The following is an 11,480-nucleotide window of genomic DNA, read 5'->3' as shown; positions in this document are numbered from 1 at the left end:
AACAACGTTTTCTGATAAAGGTCTCATTTCTCAAATATATAAAGAACTAAGTCAAATTTATAAGAATAAAAGTCATTCCCAACTGACAAATGGCCGAAGGATATGAATAGGTAGTTTTTAGATGAAAAAATCAAAGCTATCAATAATCATATAAAAATGTTCTAAATCTCTCTTGATTAGAGAAATGGAAATTAAAACAACTCTGAGTTACCACTTCACACTATCAGATTGACTAATATGGCACTAAAGGAAAGTGATAAATGTTGGAGGGGATGTGGCAAAATTCGGACACTAATGCATTGCTGGTGGAGTTGTGAATTGATCCAACCATTCTGGAGGGCAATTTGGAACTATGCCCAAAGGGCTGTAAAACAATACATACCCTTTGATCCAGTAATACACAGTAGGTCTGTATCCCAAAGAGATTTTTTAAAATTCGAAAGGACTTGCTTGTACGAAAATATTTATAGCTGCTCTTTTTGTGTTGGCAAAGAATTGAAAGGGAGGGGATGTCCCTCAATTGGGGAATGGCTGAATAAATTGTGGTATATGATGATGATGGAATAATATTGTGCTGTAAGAAATGATGAACAGTATGATTTCAGAAAAAGCTGGAAAGATCTTCACAGAGTGATACAGAATGAAATAAACAGAACCAGGAAAATATTGTACACAGTAACAGCAAAATTCTGAATGCTCAAATGTGATAGACTAGCTACTATCAGCAATACAATGATCCAGAACAATTCTGAGGGACTTGGGAAAAAGAATGCTATCCACATCTAGAGAAAGAACTGTTGGAGTAGGAATGCAGATGTAAGCATACAATTTTTACTTGCTTATTTGGGATTTTTGGTTTTATGATATTATTCACTTGAATAATATCATCAAAATGAATAATATGGAAATATATTTGGTATGATAATAGATGTAGAGCCCAGAATGAATTGTTTGTTGGCTCTGGAATGGGGGAGGGAAGAAGAGAAGAAGACAATCTGGGTCATATAACTTCAGAAAATTGATGTGCAAATTTGTTATCACATATAATTGGTAAAATAAATAAATAAATAAATCACCTAAAAAAAGAAGATAATCTAAATGGAGAAGTTTATGGAAGGGACTGGCAAATTTGCTTAGTTTCAGAGGAAGGGATCTGTCCTAAAAACAAAACAAAACAAAAAATTCTTAAGAGTCTGTTTGGAGAGATGAATGAACAGGTGAATAATAATTCAAAATAATTTGTGCTCAATTAAAAATAAATTAGTAATATTGATTAGTGCTATCAAGTTTACAGAAAAGAAGACATCACTGAGGTCCACTGTGGTTCAAGAAATCTTCAAAGTTATGTGTGTGGGTGGGGAAGGACTTGAACTGGATCATGAAGAAGGGGTAAGATTTAGATGCTTCAAGGGTTGGGGAAGATCAGATTGCTCAAGGAAGTTAAATGATATAATGAAAAGGGCAGTCAGAAATTCTCTTGATGAGATGTAGTAAATATAAACTAAATTAACAGATCTAAGATTGTGAAAGATGTTGAGAATGGCAAAGTTCAGAGTCTGAATTTTTTGTTGTAGGCAATGGGTAGCCATTGAGAATCTTTTAGTGAATTTTTAGGGAACTAACCTGACAAAAGTAATGTTTTTAGGAAATTTTAGTCTGATGAATTGTGGGGGAGGGAGGAGTAGATTGGGGGTGAGAAGTGCAAATGACTAGATGATTGTAAGAATATATATTTATTTTTATTATTTAAAATATTTGCTATTTTTTACACCACTTTTATTTAATTGCTTATTATATTTAAGTTCCAAAATATCTGTTCTCCTTGACTTCCCTCCCTGCATTAGAAAATGAATAATTTGACTCCAAAACTGTACATATAAAACCATTTCTTGTTTATTTCTATTTATTAATCCTTTCTCTGGAGAATCCTAAATTTAGAACTGCAAAGGATCTTAGAGATTTTCAAGTCTAGAAGTAAAAATAACAGAGTCAGGTCTTGGACCCAGGTTCTGACTCCAAGTTCAAGTACCTCTTCTTTATACCATGATAACTCTTCCATCATTATAATGTTCCAGGCTTGTGATAAGAGCTTAGATTAGAGTAGTAGAGTATGAATGGATAGAAAGAGATGTAATTGAAAGGTATTTTTATATACATGTGGGTTTGATGATTCAGATGCATCAAGTGCATACTGTATCATTGGGGAGGTCATAGTAAGGTTGGTAATTTAGGATTCATAATGCGGAGTTTACATTGTTTTTCATCCTTTATTTTTTTGTAAAAATATTTTATTTTACCAATTATATGTAATAATTTTCCACATAAGTTTTCTAAAGTTATGTGATTCAAATTGTCTCCCTCCTTTCTTTCCCTTCCCCCTTCCTAGAGATGGAAAGCAATTTGATCTGAGTTATACATATATTATCATGCAAACCATCTTCATATCATTCATTTTTATAAGAGAATACTCATATAAAACCAAAACCCCTAAATAAAAACCCAAGTAAATTAAAGCGAATAATTGTATGCTTTGATGTGCATTCTGATTCCAACAATTCTTTCTCTGAAGGTAGATAGCATTCTTTGCCATAAATCCTTCAGAATTGTCCTGGTTTAGTGTATTGCTGAGTAGCAAAGTCTTTCAAAATTGATCATTCCATGATATTGCTGTTATTGTGTACAGAACTCTCCTGGTTCTGCTCATTTCACTTTACTGCAATCAGTGTAGGTCTTTCCAGTTCTTTATAAAATTATCCTGCTTATCATTTCTTATAGCATAATCATATTCCATCACCAACATATACCACAATTTGTCCAATCATTCCTCACTAGATAGATATCCCCTCAATTTCCAATTCTTTGCCACCACAAAAAAGAACACCTATAAATATTTTTGTGCAAATAGGTCCTTTTCCCTTTTTTATTATCTCATTGGGCTTTAGACCTAGCAGTGGTATTACTGGATAGTTCCAAATTGCTCTCCAGAATGGTTAGATTACAATTCCACCAACAATGTATTAATGTCCCAATTTTGCCACATTCCCTCCAACATTTATCATTTTCCTTTATCGTCATATTGGCCAATCTGGTATCACCCTTCCTTTAGGACAATAAGGTCACAGGGTGATGTTTTGATTTATGGCTCACTTAGATTTAAGTGAAGCATAGTTTCAGAAAGTTTTCAGCCTCACTCTCTCTTTTAGAGTCATTGAAATTCAGTAGCAAGAAAAAAGTCAAAATGACTGGCAATGGCCCAGGATTCAGTTGAAGACTTTGGTGTCTTCCCATGGGAAGTCTTCACATGTTTGCGATAGATATCCTCCTGACTCACCAGGCCTGTGGGTTGCTCTCAACCTGGTTTGGCCCACCTACAAGATGGTTCTTCTGGGTTGTAGACACTGCATGCTACAGCTTCTCAGAACCACACATGAGACTTGGGTAAAAGATAGACATAAAATGTATCATATAAAAGGGCTTACACCAGAGAGCTTACCTAAAAATCTTTTGGTACAGATGTGTTCTAATTACTTTTCTTGTGTCAAATCTCTGTTCCCTGGAGAGGGAAGAAGGGATGTAGATTCCCTAAGAGCAGACATTATTTCATTGGCCATTATTACAGCCCAATGTTTGGGAGTGATTTTAAACTGGACAAAAATGGACTTCTTGGGGGAAATTTAAGTCTAAAGAAGCCATGTTGGATTCATGGGATGGGAGTTCATAGCAAAGACAAAGGCAGGAAAGCAAAACTAGAGATGGGACAAGCATACCCTAAAGGGAACAATAGGTATTATTGACATGGTATTTTATTTCATACAACTTCTCCACCTGGCAGAGGTGAACTAGCTACAGCTCTGTTGGACAGCTATCAGCCAAAGATTTCTTTCCTTTCTGAAAGGGCATTTTCCTACTGCTCTCTTAATGCCTTTGGTTTGAAGGGTCACATATTTTATTCCAAAAGAAATTAATCTCTGTGTCTGAGGATGCTTCTCCTAGCCTGTGGCACTGTAAGAATTTATTTTTCATATACTGTATTAATTCCTAAATCAGGACCCTGGATTAGGAAGGCCCAATCAATTGCTATAATTATAGTGCATTTCTATGTCTAGGTTCTAGGTCAAAGATTCAATTCAGTTTGTTGCTTTTTGCAATTTTCTTTGTCCTCAGGAATCCCAATGGATACCTTCCCTTTTAACAGAATTTGGTTAATAAATGAAGGGGACCAGGGTTCCTTTTCTGTGTATGTGTTGTGGATGGGTATGCATATAACTTTATAATGTCTACATATTGTCACTTCTGTTAGAGTGTAGGCTCCTTGAGAGCAGGACATTTTCACTGTCTTTGCATCCTGATTAGACGGTCTCACTCTGGTCAATTAGACAAACAGAAGGAAATTGCAGGTAGGTGGCTCATTAGATAGAGTATTAGGCCTGAAGTCAGGAAGACTCATCTTTCTGAGTTCAAATCTGGCCTCAGATAACTTACTAGCTATGTGGCCTTAGACTAATCACTTCACCCTGTTTGTCTCATTTTCTCATCTGTAAAATGAGCTGGAAAATGAAATGGCCAACCACTCCAGTATCTTGGCCAAGAAAATCCCAAATGGGGTCATGAAGAGTTGATCAAGGAACAATAACAGGAAACTAAAAGTAAGAGTATTTTAGTAGGCCACCCATGCACTCCATGCAAACAGGGAGTACAACTAGTAGAAGACTTTTAGAGTCAGGAGTAAGCAGCTTCCATATGAGGGAAAAAGTGTACTGATTGGTACTTGTATCATGAAAGGATGATGAGTTTTGTACCACTTCAGTTTTCCCCCCTAGTGTATAAATGTGAATGCACAAGAGTATTTCCAGACCAACATCTCTTGAGGGTGGCCTGTGCATATACCCAATGTTTAAGCAAGGTTTAAGAATGGGGATCCCTTGGACTGACTATACCCAAGTGACTGACTTTGTACAACCTAGTGTCTAGCACAGTGCCTGGCATGTGTGGAATGGTATGGAAATGCTCTTTTGATTGACTGATTGATAATTAAAAGAGGACTAGATTTAGAATCAGAAGACCTGGACCAAAAACTGGCTCTGATATTTAATAGCTATGTGACTGTATGAAAATCACTTTGTCTCAGCCTCTGTTTCTTCCTCTGTAAAATGGTTAAGATGAAAATGTTTTTAAATGCTTTGAATCATTATATAGATTTAGATTATTATACATATAACTGCATTTGTAAAATAATGTTATTTGTTATTACTATTTATTATTATTGATTTATAGCAGGAAGGGACTCCACACAGTATCACAAACCTAGGAGACTTTAGAGTTCAACTTCCTTTTTTTAACTAATGAGGAAATGAGTCACTGAGAGGTTGAGAGTTGCCCAAGGTCTCTGGCATTAAGTGTCAAAAGTGGGGTTTAAACCTATGTCCCCTGACTTTGTTCTTTCTGCTGTTCCCTGATGACCCCCTTTAAATATGAGTTAGCCCCAGAAAGTATAGACTCTCAGAGATGTAAGACTTTTAAGAGTCATCTACACCATTCTCCCAACAAATTCAAGAAACCTCTTTAATAGTAATAAAAAACTGAGAACTCCAAAAGCAAATCCTTGTGTCAACAGGTGTCATCTACTTAATGGGACAGGAGCTAATAACTTTAATATCCTCAGCCTTCCTATAGCTGGATGTCTTTCCCCCTTTAATGCTGTATGTCATAGGGAATGAAAAGCACAGGGAAAATGCCAGGCAAATATAAAATGGTGCCATATAATAAATATGATGTGTAAGAATTTAAAATTAGTTTTTATGCTAATATGAGAATGCTAAAGTAATATTGTGGTTGCTGATTCAAAATATTATAACTCAAGTCAAAATGACTTTTAGTAGCATTTATTTACAAAGAGGAAGAAAGAGTGAAAGTAGAGAAATGTAAGAAGAGGGTAGAGAAAATGTCTAGGTTATCACACTAAATGTTACTCCGATGTCTGCCTCAGCCCTGGCAGGTCTTGTTATCCTACAGCCAGAGGACCCAATCACCCTCCTCCAGGAAAGGAAGGCCTCTCCAGAATTAATCTCTCCAGAAGCCAGGAAAGGAAGGCCAGCTACTCACTCACCCAAGATGAAGTCCAAAGGAGAAGATCCAGGAGTAGTCCTCTAAGTAAGTGTCCAAGAGCCAAAGGCAGAGTCCAAGCCAAAGGTCAAGTCCAAAACCACCTCCAAAAGCCAAGTCACTAGGAGAAGCTCCAAACTGAAGATCCAAGCTGAAGGACCCCTGAACAAGAAGTTCAGGACTTTTTATAGTCCTTTTTCCACATCACTTCCTGCCCCTTCCTCTCATCACAGAGGTCAACCACAGCTTCCAAATTGCCTAGCACTACCCAGGGGGAAGTGTCCTGTGATCCACCTCTCATCCTCTGAGGGTATAAGCTCATCAAAGGATTAACAAGTTTCTGACTGATTGAGTTAAAAGGGCAGAACTCTCTAAATAAATGACTTGTGAATTCTCTTACTTGATGGCTAACAAAGTGTTAAGTAGGGATTTCTTGATTGATTAACTCAAAATAGACAAAGAGAATAAAGAATTCTTTCACGGATGTGATATGAAACTGATTTGTGAATTCATTGGCATAGGGAATGCTTAAATAAGGAAACCCTCTCTATTAAAGTGGGATAGAAAATTCTATGCACCTGAGAAAGTTACTTAGAACATTGAGAGGTGAAGTTATTTGCCCAGGATCATAGATCATAAATGTATGTGTGTGTGTGTGTGTGTGTGTGTGTGTGTGTGTGTGTGTGTGAGAGAGAGAGAGAGAGAGAGAGAGAGAGAGAGGGAGAGAGAGAACTGGGACTTGTACTGTCTCATCCTGTCTTTGAACAGGTCTTGTCCTTTTTTTGAGATTGGCTGTTCCTCAGAGCCTGCTCATACCAACTGGGGAGAGCCAATTTTTAAATTTTCATTTTAAGCATTTATACCTCAAAAATTGATAGACACTACAAATAAGGGCTTGACATTGTTTGTTGTCTAGATTTAAGAAAGCAATAGAGAAAATGCTGATAATTCAGATTAATCTTAAAAGTGTGTCTTGTGCCCATTCTTTTCTCTGGAGAGCCAGTAGTAAAATATACATATCAGCATATCCTAGTATTCTATCCATTACGTCATACATCCTCTTATAATGATGATAACACACTTTTTGACTTTAGCCTTAGAGTAATGGAGGGGAAGCTTATGCTACATTCATATTTTGATAATAATAATAATTATGGTTAGCTTTTACATAGCATGTTAAGATTTTCAATGCACTTTATAGAAATTATCTCATTTTATCTCTATAACATCCATGGTAGAAGAAACTGAGATAGACAGAGTGTAAGTGACTTGCTCAGGGTCATATAGCTAGTGAGAATCTGAGTCCAGAAATAAACTTAGGTCTTTCAGGTCCAATACTCTATCCACTATAAACATTGTCAAGGTGGGTAAATCTTTTTTTTTCTTTTTTTTAAAAATATATTTTATTTGATCATTTCCAAGCATTATTCGTTAAAGACATAGATCATTTTCTTTTCCTCCCTCCCCCACCCCCCATAGCCGACGCGTAAGTCCACTGGGCATTAGATGTTTTCTTGATTTGAACCCATTGCTTTGTTGATAGTATTTGCATTAGAGTGTTCATTTAGAGTCTCTCCTCTGTCATGTCCCCTCAACCTCTGTATTCAGGCAGTTGCTTTTTCTCGGTGTTTCCACTCCCATAGTTTATCCTTTGCTTATGAATGGTGTTTTTTTCTCCTGGATCCCTGCAAGTTGTTCAGGGACATTACACTGCCACTAATGGAGAAGTCCATTACGTTCGATTATACCACAGTGTATTAGTCTCTGTGTACAATGTTCTCCTAGTTCTGCTCCTCTCGCTCTGCATCACTTCCTGGAGGTTGTTCCAGTCTCCATGGAACTTCTCCACTTCATTATTCCTTTTAGCACCATAGTATTCCATCACCAACATATACCACAATTTGTTCAGCCATTCCCCAATTGATGGGCATCCCCTCGTTTTCCAGTTTTGGGAGGGTGGGTAAATCTTAACAATGCAGATTGCAAGCTATCCATGCTTGTCCATCTTGTCTTTGCTATCCGTTTCTAAATCTATCAAAAGAAGTCCACCCAAGTTGCTAGAGTCCTTCTTCTAGTTCTCATGACATTGTATGGATACCAGGGTATCACATGGGCCAATCATCTGACTCCTGTTTATACTCATCCTGCTATTGTCCTTTGAATTATCTTAAATTTCCATTCTTTGGAGGCTTACAATATCACTGGGAGAATATTTTTTTAAAAAAAGATGTACCTTTAAGTTATAATATTATTGCAAAACTGAAAAACAGACTGCCCCCTTCTATCAGCATGAAGTCTTCATAATCTTTGCCTCCTTTTAAAATGCTTTCAAGGACAAAGTGTCTTCTAGGCATATCTCATACCAACAACCTGTCTTCCAAAAAAAAAGTGTCACTGTTTATTCATTAAATTTAAGGAAGTTCCTATTGTGCCTTGTTCTCGTTGTTTGTTTAAAATTTCATATCTAAAAAGGGAGTGGTGGTGGCATAGAAATGAAGAGTCAAGATAAAGAAATAGGAGGGACAGGGTATTAAGAGTGGGTGTGGAGGACTTTGACTGGTCCAATTTTCACATAGAGGGGATTTCAGCAACTGAGTTTAGTTACAGCGGAATTTTTAAAAAGAAAAACCAGGAGAAGTGGAAGATAAGGTCATAAGAAAGCATTAAAATGTAAAAAAAATACATTTGTTAACATAAAATTATTTTATTGTGAGATATATTTAAATGTATTGTTTATTAATATAAATCTTCCTTTAAAATTATTAAGCATCATGTATATTTAAAATTCAAAATGATCATGTGATCCTGCTAGTTTGTACCTTCTTTCTGCTACACAGTTAAGCAACTGATGAACATTTTTCTTGGAAAAGCTATTAGTTCTTTACTACTTCTTTTCCCATTTGATCAGTTCTTTTTAAGGTATTTTCTTCAGTATTTTTGTACCTCTTTCACCAAGTTTTAATTGCTTTTTTCATAGTTTTCTTGCATTGCTCTCATTTTTTCCCACAATTTTTCCTCTACCATTCTTATTTGACTTTTTGAATAATTTTTTGCTCTTTAAAAAAAAAATCTCTTTATTTTGCTTTTCTAGGGATTCATGTTGGGGTTATATCCAATCTACATTTTTCTTTGAGGCTTTGCTAATAGATGTTTTCACATCATTGGCTTCTTCCAAGTTTATGCCTGAGCTCCCCTGCCATGTCAGGTTCTTTTTTATTATTGTAGCTATTTGCTCATTTCCCCAACTATTTTTTTACTACTTTGAACTTACATTAAAGTTAAGCTCTGCTCACCTCTCAGAGGAACTTACCACTATCCTAAGCTTCTGGCTTTTTCACCTTGCTATTTTTACAGGTATTTCTTTTGATCTGTAAGTTCAGCACTTCTAAGGTGGTATGATCATGAGAAAGGTGTGGCCACTTCTTTCCTGATCTGTGTCCTGGTTTTTACAAGGGCCCTTGTTTTCTTTCAGTCTCAAACACTAGTACTCTTCTCTGTCCTGAACTATGACCCATAACTGGGTAATGGACAGTAAAGTTGCCAAATGGCTCTCAGTGCTGCTCCCAGTTTCCACAATGGAGTCTGATATAGTTTCTTTTAAAACATTTGTCCAATCCTTTTACCTTCTCTGGGAGGTGAGAGTTCCTGAAATTGATGCTGCTTCTGTCACTGCCAACACCTATAACTAGTGTTGCTACTGCTTGTGTTCTTAGTCTCCCACCCCACTATTACAGATTTTCCCTTCCAACCTCCCAAGTTGTCCTGAAATGCAAAAATGTCTCGCCTCTACCTTGTTTTGACAATGGCTATTCCAGAATTATATTTGACACATTATTTTAAAGTTGTTTGGAGAGAAATGTAGAGAGAGTTCACCCAAAATATTTCCTATATGTCACTATGTTGGCTCTACTTCTCTAACAGCTCTGTAGTAAATCAACTCTATTGAAATTTCATTACATGAAAAGAGATTTCTTTCTAACCATGCCTAATCCTATATCAACTTTAAGAAAGATGCTTGGATGGCATAAATATACTCTGTATATATATTTTTAAATTTAAAAATCCCTAATATTAGGCTCAAATTCCATGGAATGAGAAATGTATTTGGAGTCAGAGAACCAGGATTAGAGTTTTAAAACTTGGCACTTAATAGCTGAATGGCTTTGGTTAAGTCACTTGACTTCTCTAGACTTTAGTTTTATCATTGGTCATATAAGGAGATGGTTCTAGACATCGCTTAAGTTCCCTTCTAATTCTCATGATCTCTTTTATATTCTAGACTAAAAGGGAATTCCTGACCATATTCTTTTTTTCAATGCAAATTGTGTTGGTAAAAAAAAAGGCAACAACAAAAACAATAACTTAATTTAGAATAATTCATTGAAATAGCTTTTAAAGCATGTTTCTAGGTTCTCATGCTTCCTTGGAAGTTCCTGTGATGTGTCAAAATGAGCAAATATTATAGAAAATTAACTCTCTCAGTTTACAATTCCTTGTTAGAATATCTATAAGAGATATTCTACCACATTTGATCATCTGGACAAACATTTTAGCTATCTATACTTGGGGCCCAGATATTAATGGTAATGAACACATTTGTCTTCATTAACCTATTTTTTTAATGATATTGTTCCATACATTCCAATGGTCCACTTATTCTACACCATTTTCTTCAAAAACAGCTGAGGATATAAAATGATGCTATGGTGTTTTTTAACACTGACAAAAGCTGAAAGAATAGTACCAATAGAGAAATTATGCCTACCTTTTTACCCAACAAACCTTTATTTATTCAATTCAATAAGCATTTATTAAATGCTACTATATTCCAGGGTGAAGATGATGTTATATAAATACAAAATTCACTCCATCAACCTTGCCCTCAGAATCCTACATTCTGCTTACATTATTCAAACCAAAGCAAAATAAAAACCCCTCTATTCTGTCTAAACCCTGTGTTTCTTCCTATTGTACATATTCAAAACTCATTATTATCTATTATCAGAGTAACTTACCTTGATGTTTCAAGACCAGGAATCACCAAATTTGAGAATTAGATTCGTATACTTTAGAAATGCTAATAACCACTGTGTAAACTTTAAACTATTTTCTTCTCTATATAAAATATTTATAGGTAGATATTTTCAACTTGTATAATTATAATTAATCTTGTCCCAAATCAGTATTATAGGATAATAAATTTAGAACTAGAAGGAGCTTCATTCATTTTTTAAAACCCTTACTTTCTGCTTAGAATCAATAACAAGTATTGGTTCCAAGGCAGAAGAGTGATAAAGGCTAGGCAACTAGGGTAAATGATTTGCCCAGAGTCACACAGATAGGAAGTGGCTAAGGCCAGATTTAAATTTAGGATGTCC

Source organism: Monodelphis domestica, chromosome 2 (genome assembly GCF_027887165.1).
Source record: "Monodelphis domestica isolate mMonDom1 chromosome 2, mMonDom1.pri, whole genome shotgun sequence".
NCBI lineage: Eukaryota > Metazoa > Chordata > Mammalia > Didelphimorphia > Didelphidae > Monodelphis > Monodelphis domestica.
The sequence above is the reverse complement of the archived record's forward strand: the minus strand, read 5'-3'. Positions refer to the sequence as shown.